The sequence below is a fragment of the Pinus tabuliformis genome, chromosome 6 (genome assembly GCF_031772625.1).
Source record: "Pinus tabuliformis cultivar Carrire ecotype Pingquan chromosome 6, CPIR1, whole genome shotgun sequence".
Lineage (NCBI taxonomy): Eukaryota > Viridiplantae > Streptophyta > Pinopsida > Pinales > Pinaceae > Pinus > Pinus tabuliformis.
In genome coordinates this window covers 1156097478-1156110927 of record NC_142292.1, presented here as the reverse complement: position 1 = coordinate 1156110927, position 13450 = coordinate 1156097478, and positions in this window count along the sequence as shown.

Here is a 13450-nt window from a genome sequence, read left to right as displayed (position 1 = left end):
TTAAAGGAGACTCGTCTTTGAGGAATGAGTGATAAATTCAGGTAGCAGCTGATTATAGGTAAGGTTTGGAATTTTCCAATCACGGCAGTGTTACAAGGATGGCTAACAGGATCACTCTTCGTAGCTGTTCCTCAAAAGGGGTAAACAATCAAGTGGAGGTGAATGATCGGCCAATACAGAGTGGAGGTGAAGATGAGAACACGACCAATGCTTTAAAGGCTGAAGTACTACATTCACGACGGTTATTTACCGGAAATTGGTTCATATTTTATTTAAAATGAGCTTAAACGCTGGGGGAAACATTTGCTCATTGCTTATGTTTATTTTTTAACGAGCTTGAAGTCTGCGTTAAAACTGCTCGATCCAGTCATAAAATAAGAATGTCTCATCTAAAAACGACATTTTTTAAAAGCTTTTCCCCACATCCTTTCTTTATGCAAGTTAGGGAACGACCAATCCTACAAGTTTAGAGGGTTAGAGGACCTACAAATTTAAAAAATAAATGGTCGCTCTTCGCTTGCATGCCAAAAGGTTTGCATGCCCCCAGGTATAGTGAAAATAGAGTTTCAAGGTTACCCCTCAATTTGCAGACAAAACATTTGTTTTATCGGGAAAGGCCTACCTTTTTAGGTTACCCCTCAATTTGCAGACAAAACATTTGTTTTATCAGGAAAGGCCTACTTTTTTCAAGTTACCAAAGATTGTTCTATTTGTGCCACAAACAAAACACTTCTTCGGCGATGTCTACCAAAATAGACAAAGGTGAGTGGCGCAGATGCCTCCACTCACATAACTTTGATGAGGGAATCTTATTCTAGCCTAATCCCCATTTTCCTAAACGGATGGGTGTGTCAGACTAGTCATATATCCCTCGTGGAAACCTACCCTATACCTAAAGTTTTCCTGCCGAAGCAGACCAGGGTGCATGCCCCCCTAGGTTTCAACCATGTCCCACGAATCACTCGCGCTCATAAGGTGGACGGACTAGGATTGACGAGACATTCCTTGCATGAAAATACCATTCAGGGATGGTATATGACTATTTTCTATGCGTGAACCGGGGAATGAAAGCTGGTCTACGAGCTTGACCACTCTTCCTTCGTGTAGTAAACACATTACTCTAAAGAGTGAGGAGACAATGGCTCCCATGCAATAAATATAGTCTTGTCCAAGGAGTAGATTATAATCCAGGGGTCCTTGGACTACCATTACGTTCATGTGAACGGTTTTCCCTCTCAATGTTATGGGCACATTGGGAAGGATCCCTAACGGTCGACTGGTTCCTTTGGCAAAACCTGTTAGATTTCTCATTTCAGGCAAAAGCGATGGCGAACCAAGCACTTTCCAAGCAGTTGAGGAAAGGATACTCACAGAAGCCCCTTCATCTATGATGGTACCAGCCATGACCATTCTATATACTTGAGCAATGATTCGGAATGGTACACTAGTCGGTAAACAGGGTCTGCCTAGTAGATTCCAGTCAAAAGAAACAACTAGGTTGCTTGGAGGTGGGACCGAATAGACGGCTAGATATGACTATGACGAACTTCCTTCCTGCGGTAAAGGAAGGGGTAGATTGCCCCCATGTTCATCGGAGTCTGTGCTTACGAAAATAATTTGGACGGTGTCATCCTTGTCCTCTTCGGTGACTGTATCATCTGAAGATGGAACCTCTGAAGGCAAGATCGGGTAAACTACCGCCTCGACCTTTTGACTTTCGTCTGGTGTGGATTCAGATGGTTTATCTTCAATGATAGATGCTTCGGCCGACCACAAGGGCGTGTCAGCCGGATGTTCAACTAGTGACGGACTCGGCAAGAGTTTCTTATATCCAGGAGGAAGCCATAATGGTGAAACTAGATGGTCGTCCAAAACTCTTTTAGCCTCATCTAAGAAGGGACAACGATGGATGGCGTGATCGCCTTCACACAATTTACAAGGAAATTTACATTTTCCTTTTTGTCCAAGGGCTTCACTTTCACTAGTTGACGGTGCATGCTCAACATGATCGTTAGAGGTTGATGACACCGGATTGTGCAAACGAGGAGACCAGTCCCTTAAGATCTGAGGGATGCAAGGACAATCTCGATGATATTGGTCTCCTTTGCAAATGACACATGGCGATTTAGGCCTGGTCGGTGCAGTGTGTGGATTTTCGCTAGACAATACTTGGTTGCCCCTTTTCACCTTTGGCTCCTTCTTCTTCTCAGGTACTTGATTTTTGGCTTTACCAGCTTCATCAAGTGAAGAGGAAGGAGGAGAGGAAGAATTGGACGAAGTAGAGGGTTGGGGGGTAACTCTGGAATCGTTTATTTGCTGACTCGATTGTTCAGGAATCGCAGTGTTCTGAACGATGGAGGTTGAGAAGAGCCATATGGGCAAGCCAATTGTCAATCCTGGAAGTGATAATGTGGCCATATGGGGTACACCAACATCTCCCCAAGAGGAGAAGGGACTAGGATTTCCTCCAAGGGGAATTCCTTGTTTGGTGGACTCCATTTTTCTCAACTTAAGATCAATGTAGGAAAGGTGATGATTATTCCATTTAAAATAAATTTTAGACGCTTTGACACAACTTGTTTTTTCAATTTTTAAGAGTCGAGAAAAAACAAAATATGACTCTAGTCGCCTTCGATTTTTAATGAGCCTGAAGTGACAAGTGCTCAAATGGACCTTTTTCGTTAAGGAGTCTAAAAAGGAACGAAAGGGACTGCTCTAGAAATCTAGACTGAGGGATTACCAAACCAATCACAAAACTGCAGAATAATTTTTACGGTACGGCAGTCAATCTTCTCGAATGCTATGTTCAGTTCATTGCAATCGATAGGGCGGCAGACATGGCTTCCTATGGATAAAGGATTAAGCCTATTGTGGTCTCCCAAAATATACTCGACGGTACGTGGGAGCACAAGTCCGTACTGGCACTTATCGTCTCAAAGTGGAGGAATCACCCAACCAACAGTGAAAACAATAGTTACCAGGCTTTACGACGCCGGAATACGTCTCTAGCCTAGACTTCTAGATGTTGTGTGTTAGGTTCCAAAGTGTTTTTAGATTCATTAAATTTATTTTATAGTTGGTCTTGCTTAAGAAATTTGCCTTTCAGGTTCACCGTGTGATGTAGATGTACAATTCCTAAAATGTAATCTAAGATGATAAATAGTCATTTAGTCTTCTTTTTGCAAATGAAAATCCTAGCTACTAAGGAAAGAGAGATGGCGTTCTTTCAACAAAGAGCGAAGAGCACACACTATATGCACTATCCTAAATCAAACCAACAAACAGTCTAAATGCAAATTCACATGCATGTATTTGTTTTCAGCCTTCTTAATGTGTAAATGATAAAAAGAAAGCTAAGTGCAAATCTGAATTATTTTTTCAAAGCGACAATTACTAACAAGTTTCTTTTCAAGACAAAATGAGGACAATGACAACACTTTGCGATTTGGAATTGAAAACTTGCTTTTGACACTAGAAAAAACTACTAATTCAGATCAAATACAAGAGTAACAGTGTAATCGACTATCAAGAACAATCAGATTCTCTTCTATGATTGAAAACAACACTTGCGACACTTTCAAATCAAGAAACGACAGTACAACTACGCTATTTCTTTGTAAAGGAGAACTGAAAATGACTAAAAAAATACATAAAAACATTTACATTTCTTTGCACAATGGAGGCGGAATAACAGCAAGGAAAGGGGTTTCAAACAGAGGTGTACTGATTACAGGCAGCAAAACTCCTGAATAGATCTGAAAAGAGTGAACACAGAAACCAAAATTTAGGAACAAGGCCTTGTCTGATCAGCGCACCTGTAACACAGTGAAACTGAAATGCAATGCACCTACTACACTTGGGAAGTGCGCTGCATTTGAAGTTCACAAAACAGACAGTGCGCTGGACCAGGGACGAGACTTTGATTGGGTTCCGGGTCACAGTTTGCAGTTTAGTTCAGGGATTGTCCGAGAAAGTGGTAATCAGTAAATCAATCACAAGGGTAGATCTAAGGAGGTTACTAGAGCCACCACAAGGGCAATTAGAGAGCTTGTAAATCAATTTTTTAATTCATAAACAAAACCGGAGATTGAATGAAGCAGCATTGATCTACTTTGCACTTGCATAGCAAATGCAGTTCGAAGGCTAGCTAGCTTGACTTTAGGCTCCGTCTGTAAGTTTATAAAGTAAACAAATGTAGATGAACAAACAATCTACTCGCTCCCCAACAGAGTCGCCATTTTGTTATCGGGAATAGTGTCTATGCAGAGCTGCTAATCCCACTAAGGCTGGTAGCTACCTTAGAAATAAACAAACTAAAACTACTTTCGTTTTCCTTTATGAGAGATAGATGAGAGAAGAATAAAGGAGACTAACCTCTGTCTTGTGCTTGGTTCCTTGTTCGATTCCTCTCCCTTCTGATATATCTTTTGCTACTCGCTTCCTTGTCCACCCAGCTTCACAGGGTACCTGTAGGATCAAAGCAGCATAATACTATCCAAGAACATAGATCTATTATCATAAACAATATAGTATCAGATGTACATTGACCACACAAATACATAAAAAAATAATCATACAAACATGTGGAGGAAAAATTGAATAGCTTTATTGATAATCAAGAAAGAGCCAAGAGAATTACAACCAATTGTTCTGACCCAGCATCATCCTCTTAGCAAGAAGCCCTTCTTCACCTCATGAAAAGCTTAGATCACCCAACACTATGATATTGCACCAAGAAACCAACAGCACTTCCTTACAAGATACAAAATTCCAGCCTCTGGATCTCTGGGATGAGGGATCCATATATAGATGTCTGCAAGGGAGGTGAGTCAGCTTTTGAGATTTGATTAGTGTCTTCCCTCTGATAGTTCTTGATTCCACTTGGAGATTGATGATCTCTTACTCATCCCTGGTCGAATTCAGAGAGGCAAGTGTCACAGGAGAAGTTTCTGGAAGATTCCATGCTCCTCCACCTTGCGGATTGACCCTGCCATTTGTCCCTTCTCGCCCATCGCACCCCATTGAAGGGATTTTTGACATGCATCGCACCTACTGTGTGTATTCAGGTGGGATGCAACGCACTTTGCCTATGGAGCAGGTGAAATGGTTCAGTTTTGACCAGTTCTGAGTAGTTTTTCATGGAGAACTTCTGGGAGAAGATGTAATCAGTTAACCTTGTTCTTTTAGGGGTCGAAACAACACTTTTAGGGACTTAAGAGCCCTTGGTTTATCGACATTTATGATTGGGGTTGCAGTGCCCAAAAATGTCTATAACAACTGTGCACAATGGTGCAGAGTAGACTTCATCCTCATCCTCCTCCTTCAACAAGAGAGGTAAGTCATGTTCTAGTAGAGGTTGGGTAGGAGGATATAGGACTAACTGTTTGGACATAGGCCCATTCTTAATGGTCATGCTCCCAACTCTACAACTGATGTAAGCATCTACAGTAGCTAACCAAGGCCTTCCCAAAATGAGGGGGCATCCAGTGAGTTTTTTCTTTGGCTGAAGGACCAAGAAGTCCGCAGGGTACTTCCATGAATTAACAGAGACCATGACATCTTCCACAATCCCCTCGGGGGTCACGGTGGAGCGGTCTTCTACCTGCAGTACTATCGAGGTCTTTCTTAGGGAACTCTAAAGGTTGAGTCTGAGCATAGTGTCCCTGGTCATCACATTAATAGCAGCCCCTATATCAATCAAGGTGTGGGGGATTATGGTTCCATTGATGTGAACATCGACTACAGGACTCCTAGGGTCCAAATATTTTGGACATATTACTTGTCCCAGCATCAGGTCAGACACTTTTCCTATGACATTGATAGTTGGGGCATCTCTCTTGCACCTGCTTGGGTGATTGAAACACTTATCTTTGAACAATTTGTTGTAGATTGGTACATATTTTATGGCTTGGAGAATTGGTATTTTTACACATAACTGTTTAAGTTCTCCTAGAAGTTCATTCTCTTCTGGGTTTGGTTGCGTGGTTCCAGTTAGTCTCTCAGGAAAGGGTGGAATGGCTCTAAGTTCACTTTCCTGTTTTTCTTCCTCATCCTTCTTAGGAGGAGGTTGGCTATCTGGGAGGACCTTCCCAGATCATAGGTTGATCTCCTGAATCTCCACAGCATAGGTGGGGCATGTTGTCTCTCCAGTATATACTTGTTGGGCCTGTCTGTTATTGGGGTTCGAGTTCATTTGAACAGGCATCTGGGTTTGTCTTGGAGGAGCAGGAGGTAATGGTTGTGGTTGAGTAGGTGGTGGGGGCAAAAGGGTGGAAGGAGAGTTGTACTGGGGCCTCCACCCCTGTTGAGGTGCATTCCACTGAGGTTGTGGCTGAACACGAGAATGAAACGAATGAGCATCAGGTTAAGTATGGTATTGAGATGGATATGACCAAGGAGGGGGTGCGGACCAGGAAGGATGAGCATAGGGACCCTAAGAAGGTATGTGAGTGGGTTGGTTAGGGTTGTAATAAGTCTAGGATGTCCCTTGGATCCCCTGCTGGTAAGGTCTCGGTCCATGTGGCCTCCTTTAGTTCAGGAAGTAGAGTAGTTTGGTGGCTCCCTCAGCCCCTTGGTACATAGCTTTAAGTTCAGGTAAGGTTGGGCACTGGTTTGTAGGGTGGTCTGCCTCACAAATGAAACATACCTCTATGGAGTGCAATGGGCACTCATTCCTGGGGTGCTTCCTTGTACATCTGGGACAAAAGATGGCCAAAGCCCTCTCAGCTTCCTCTTGCTTCTGTTGGATTCGGAAGGTATCCATTTGCATGGAAATGGTCTGACTCACCTCAGTTTTGAGGTCTTCCATCTGATTTGAAAACTCATTTTTGGATAAGGTGGTATTGACTGAAAGTTGACTCCCCCTGCCTTTTTTCTGGGCTGCCCTAGAATGGTTTCTAAACAAAGTATTTATGTCATTATAAGGTAGCTAGTAGATGTCTCCCCCAGCCAGAAAATGGAGGGTATCTAGAAGGTCTTCAAGGACTACTCGGAGCAAAACCAGCTTCAGAGATTCGAGGTCAAGTGTGCACCTGGCCCTTTTATAACTGAGTTTGAACCTTTCTTCATAGTCTTCTAATGATTCATCACTTCCCATGGTCATCCGAAAGATTTCTCCCTTTGTTTCCTTTGACCTACAGTAATCCCGGTATTTGTTGTTAAAGGCTTGCTGCATCTGAGCCCAAGATGTGATATTGTTTCCAGGTAATCCCATGAACCAGCGTAGTGCTGCATCCTTGAGGGTAGAGGGAAAGAGTTTCATATTTTGCTCGTCTTCTGCATAGTCATAAGTTCGACAAAGGACAACAAACTCAAGCAAGAAGGTATCAGGGTCTTCAGTGTTCAATCCATGGAAGTAAGGTAAGGCTGAGGGACTTATGTTTTTCATTTTTGTGTCCCTATTGGTCTCTCGGATAGGAAAGGTGCCTTCTATTCTCTCCCCATCTCCTATACCATTTCTGTGTTCAGCCATGGTCTCAGGAGGAATGTTTTCTTGCTCTTCTTCTGTTATAGGATCTTCAGATATCTCTAGATGTTCACCTATAGGTTCTTCTAGATCACTACCACCAAAGAAGAGAGAAGGGTGACTCAGTGATGTGGTGGGGGTGTTTGGTAAGAATTTTCCTGAATTGTCTCTGTTCCTACGAGGCATGAAAGGAAAACTTTATGGTTTCTATTTTTGTTTTTTTTCTGCTTATACCTGCAAAACTGAAATTGATTGAACAACAAATTTCAACTAACTAAAATAAACCTTGCTGGAATGAAAATTGTAGAATTGAAATGAAAGCAGGAAATGACTAATCTATGCTGCGAAAATGAAATTGCAGAAATGGAAATGAAACAACTACTCTACTCTTGCTGAAATAAACTACTTAGCATAAGGTTGTAGTAGAAAATAAAAGAAAATCAGCAATCACAAATACTCTGACACTTCCCCGGCAACAGCTCCAAAAATATGGTGAGCTCCAGTATTGCAGCAATGATACTACAACTCCTGGGACTCCCTACTTTACTTTTATCAACCCGGTTGTTCGTAACAAACTTGAGAGTGACAGTGCTGTATGCACAAGTACTAGCTCTTGCCGCAAGCTGTCACTTGATCAGCTGGCACAAGTTTGCTAGGAGCTTAAGCCAACTTCTACGAGCTCTTGGAAGAAGCCTTTTAAATGTGATGGATGAAAGCTAACTCAAAAGAGGCTAGTCTACTTGCAAAAAGAAGATGAAAGCTGAAAGGAAACGCAAACCCTAGTTTTACTGACTAATCCTACCGGTGCAAAAAAAGAGATGAAAGTTGTGGAGATGGATGCCATTGACTCTTGGAAAGGTAAAATGCATGTGACTAAGCTACTTCTGAAGTAAAATCTGGAAAAAAACGTCTTTTTGTATTTTTGAGTAATCTTGCAAAATTATTATGCATGTGCTTCAATTGTTTTTTACTGTGCATAGGTTGATTGGCGAAAGGAAATGGAGTGGGAATTTGCAAGAGGTTGGGAAGGTGAGAAGAGGACCTAAGGGGTCCCTGGCATCCTTCTAGAGAATTTCACAGTGATCAGATCTCAGAAAACTGCTCACATGAACTTCTACAGGAAGTCTACAGGGGTTCTACAGGATGTACTACAGGAAGTTCTACAGGAACGACCGAAAGAGGATTTTAGAGGATTGATGGAGGAAAAATGGTGGGGAAGTGGAAATGAAGGATGGATAAGGTTTTTAAGAGGTGTGGGACCTGGTAAATGAAGCTCACGAGTGATGAAGATGGTTGGATTTGTTCAAGGATGGAGAAGGCAATGTTGCACAAAAATATAGAAATTAGGGCAAATTGGGAAAGTGTGGTGAATGAAGGGAAGGAATCTTGGATTAGGGGTTAGAATAGGTTGGGTGATGGAGGAAGGGTAGGTAGGAATGTGTTATAGGTGTTCTGCACACTATTTTCCAAAAGTGATTGAACCAAGACTAGAAAAACCAGAGATTTATCTACTTTGACCTAATCTGACCTAAAAACTAGAAACATGATGAACAAAAGTTTGTAGACAAGAAATCATGCAACATAACTATGGAAAATAAGCAAGAATAGATCTAAACATGCAAGTACAACTGGTATCAACTTTTCCAACTCAAAATCTAACACTAGCAGTGGCATTGGAAGGCAAAAACAATGTTTTTGTGGCAGCAAGTATGCCTTGATCTCAGCTCATGGTCCCGAGGAGGGAGAGATGAGATCAAGGATTGCTTGATGGCCTTTTTGTAGATATTTTCTGTTACCAAACTGTCAAATCAACCTGAAGCATGAAAAGCTATTTTAATCATCAAAAGCAACCTAAGTAACAAAGCAAGATCTTAACCTAAATAACAGAAATTATTCTATGAATGCAAGGAAAACACATAAAAGTACACAAAGGAGGTAATGGAACCTAGGTTGGGCCAACCCCCAAGAGCTACAACCTCCTAAGAAAGCTCAGAGTTGGTGCAAAGCGAAATTCATCTCCATTACTCAAAAAATAATAGTCATGTCACAAAATTGTTTACAGCAAGAGCTCGAAAATGAGCTGAAATGCAGAGCTGCACTCAAGTGCGAAAAACAACTGTTCAATAGCTAAATTACCAAGGCTTGAAGCCTTACTACTTATGCAACACAAGGACTCCCAACAGTCCTCCCTAACTTTAGGAGCTTGGCTATTCAAAACTGCAATTAATCAGCCACTTCACAAAACCTGCTCAGCTGCCCCTTGAAATCATCTTTGCTGGGCTGTTGAACTTCAAGCTGGCGGTGAAGAACTCGAGGAGGGGGTCATTTAGTGCAGGAGACACCTCTCCTACAAACCCTCAGCCTTGTTCCTTCGTATTTGGCTTTCAACTTGCTCATAAATGCCTAATCTTGGTCCAAAAGATGTCCAAAAATTTGCAATAAGCATGTATTAGACTTTGTGGTCAAGTGACTATTCTCATTCATTCAATTAACATAAATATATTCAAAAGCATGCATAAAACTATGAATAATGGTGGATTAATCAAGAATAATAGGCAAAATGAGCCCATAAAGTTACCCATTTTTGGGGCTCATCAAGTTGCACATATACCTACATTATCTATCATGTGGTCTAATTAGTGATATTTCAATATCTAATCAAAGAATAATGAAAAGGTATCAAATCTTGTACCATAATTTGTGTGTAATTTGTGTAAAATTGGATTTTTATAAGAGACTCTTGATGGAAATAAATCACCAACTAGATAATTGGACTCATTATTAGGAAGCATATTATGATCACCTACTGTTTAAATGTAAGAATTGTCATGAATATGTGAATTTTGTCTAAATATGCCCAAAAGTGGAAGAAATATAGAAAAATAATGAGGACACAGAATAATGGTAGCAACAAAAAAGAAGAAAGGGTGCCCCTCAACAAAATAAATCCATAACAACATAGGACATCAACTACCAAAAGACATCAGCTATTAAAAGACATCAACTACCAAAGGTGAAGAATTCTCCTCTAGAAAAAAAAATTGTTTGGCTAGGAACAAATTTGATGTCCTCAATCAAGTAGATGAAGAAGGAGAAATCATCAATCCAACACACCAAGAGATCCAGCTAGTCAAATCCCGACACGGGATTTATACGGGTCAAAATGACATGCCTCCCCTCACAGATGTTTGAACTCAAGGAAATTTAGTCATGAAGGAAGAAGAAGAGGAAGATGTATTTCATTTCCATAAAAACACTAGGGACCATCAAGGACCTTCAGTTTATGGATTTGCAGATGAAAATCAGAGAGTGAAAGGGATGTATGTGAAAAAACACACAAGAAAGAGATGATATAAGTGTACATGCATAGAAGGATAAATAGCTAGGCTCTAAAAGATCATTGGAAGTGGTGTTTTATGCAACCCCTTAAAAACGCCAAAGACAAGGACTTGGGAACATAGAAAGAATCAACACCAACAAAAAAGAAGAGAAGGAAGGAAAGTGATATTGCACCTACAAAAAAAATTGAAGGTGATGCCTCCACCTCTACATTATGTTTTAAAGTGTTAAAGAAAAATTCACATGTAGGGAACACTACAAAGAAAGAATCTCCAAATCCATGAAATGTCCAAGATTCTTCGATTTACTAGGAGTTCCTTTTGATAATTATTGATCATGTTATTGTTTTGTATCAGTTTGCATAAAGGGGTTGGAGATATAATCCCACCTCCTATTAGTTAGTATGTGTTGTAAATTTTGTCAATTTTTTCTAGTCTTTTGGCATATTTAAGCATATGGGCATAATGATTTAGATATCAAATAAATTAGAGTTATTAATCCATTGGGAATTCCATGGAGTCATTTATGTCAGTCAAATAGTTGGAATAACCACTCTTTTGTTTGAATTGTGGTTAATATTCTCATTCTAGTTTAAAAAAAAAAAACATTATGAACTAATAAAATTATAAATTATAAAGAAATTTAGTTTACTATGTAATAAATAAATTGAAAAAAAAAAAACCATAAAATCTATAAGATGAAACCCTTTTTTTCCTTTACAATTAGGATTTTAAATCTTTTCCTAATCATTAATGTTAAAGTTGTGCACCCTTTTTTTTAGTTGTGTTTTCATTTTTAATTTTTCTATATTCTATTGAGAAATATATATTGGAGTAAATGCACATTTCCCACTATTTAGGATGAATTATTTTTATAGCATTTCCTATATACATAGTATATGTCTATTTTCAATAGGCTTTGCCATGTAGAATGACATGTGGCAATGAATTGGCACTAACAAGAGAGTGACATAGTTGTTACATGGCAACTAGAGTACACTTCTTTATCCTTATCCTCCTATGTAAGTTCAAACTTCCTTTCTTATTTTTGAGATAACATTATTCATCTACCTTATCCAATTATCCTTTTATTCTTGGAAAACTTATCTCCTGAGTTTTGGACCAAATTTGGGGTTTATTTGTATTTGAAGAGATAGGAGTTATGTATGTAAGTTCTTTCTTCATTTATCACTTATTTAATGGCTCATCCCACCCATAGTCAATTCTATTATTGACTCCATCTCCATATTTTACTAGCTAACTCCATTTTTTGGCTAGTTAATAGGAGCTGAGAGGGAGTTGATTTTTTCCACTTGTGCATGCAAAAGGAACCCCAACATAGTGAGCATTACTCCTTTCTCAAGAAAGTGTTTTGTACTCAATTCAAGTAATGTAATATAAAGGATTTTAAATTGATATTTGAGTCTGAAGAGAGATCTTTTATTCTCTTTTCTCTCATTTTGTCTTACAAATTTCTAGTGTAGTTTTCTATGACAACTAGATTCTTGTGCTTCTATTTCAAATCCTACATGGTAGAGAAGAGGAGGAATTTGTGGTTAAAAAACATATTTTATTGTAGGTTGCATAGGATTGAATAACCCAACAAGGATGGATTAGTCCATTATTTTGATTCTTACCCAATTCAACTATTTTGAAGGGGATCCTAAGGCCATGATTTTGCTATAGAGTAAGGATCTTTATAGAATTACCATGGGTATTGAAGCAAAGATCAATTGAGATATAGATAATTCAAAGCACTTCAATAGCATGGATGAGGCCTATGGACTTCTATGTATATCCATTTCTCTATAATTTTTCTTTCATCTTGGAGCTTGCTAAACTCCCAACGAAGTATGCACTAAGTTGGAGGGACTATTTGGTAAGAAAGTTGAACTAAGAGGACATCGATTTGAGAGTGAGCTCATTAAAAAATTTAATGTTATCTTCATCAAGAAATTGCCAAATCTTCAAAAACATCATGATCACAAAAAGAAAAACAACACCAAAAATTAGGCTCCAAGTTAGGGCAAAACCCCACAAGAGGAAAAACCCAAAATACCTAGTCTTATAGAATCATATCAAAATGAGATATTGAAGATCCAAGATCAAGACCAAGACCAAGAATTCAACAAAGACCCAAGTCAACCCTCCTCCAAGTCATCTCCTACAATTCATAGTTAACAAAATTAAACATTGGTCAAATATCTAAAATCTAGTCAATCCCTAATATTTCGGCCCCTAAAATTTTAGCCTTGTAACAACCTCAGAAAGTCGTAGAAAGCTCACATGTGTGAACATAATTAGGGAAGAAATAATTTTTTCTTCTCTCTCCTTTGACATCCATCTCTCTCCTTTGACTTCGCTAGTTTTTCTTCTTTTCTTGGCACATAAATCAATTTGAATATTGTGTGTTAAAATGAGATCAAACTTCCTTGTATTTTTACACATCTAGGAGGTCGAATAGATGCCTCTTTAGGCTGACTTATCCAGGAGATCTAACTTGGTCTGTGGTGCGCATTTTGACTCTTTTGTCTCAAGATAAAATAAATTTATTTTTCTTACAACAAGTGCAAATGGGACTTTGACTCAATTACATTTATTTGACTCATAATAAATTTTATTTTGACTCAATAAACCCTATAAGCAT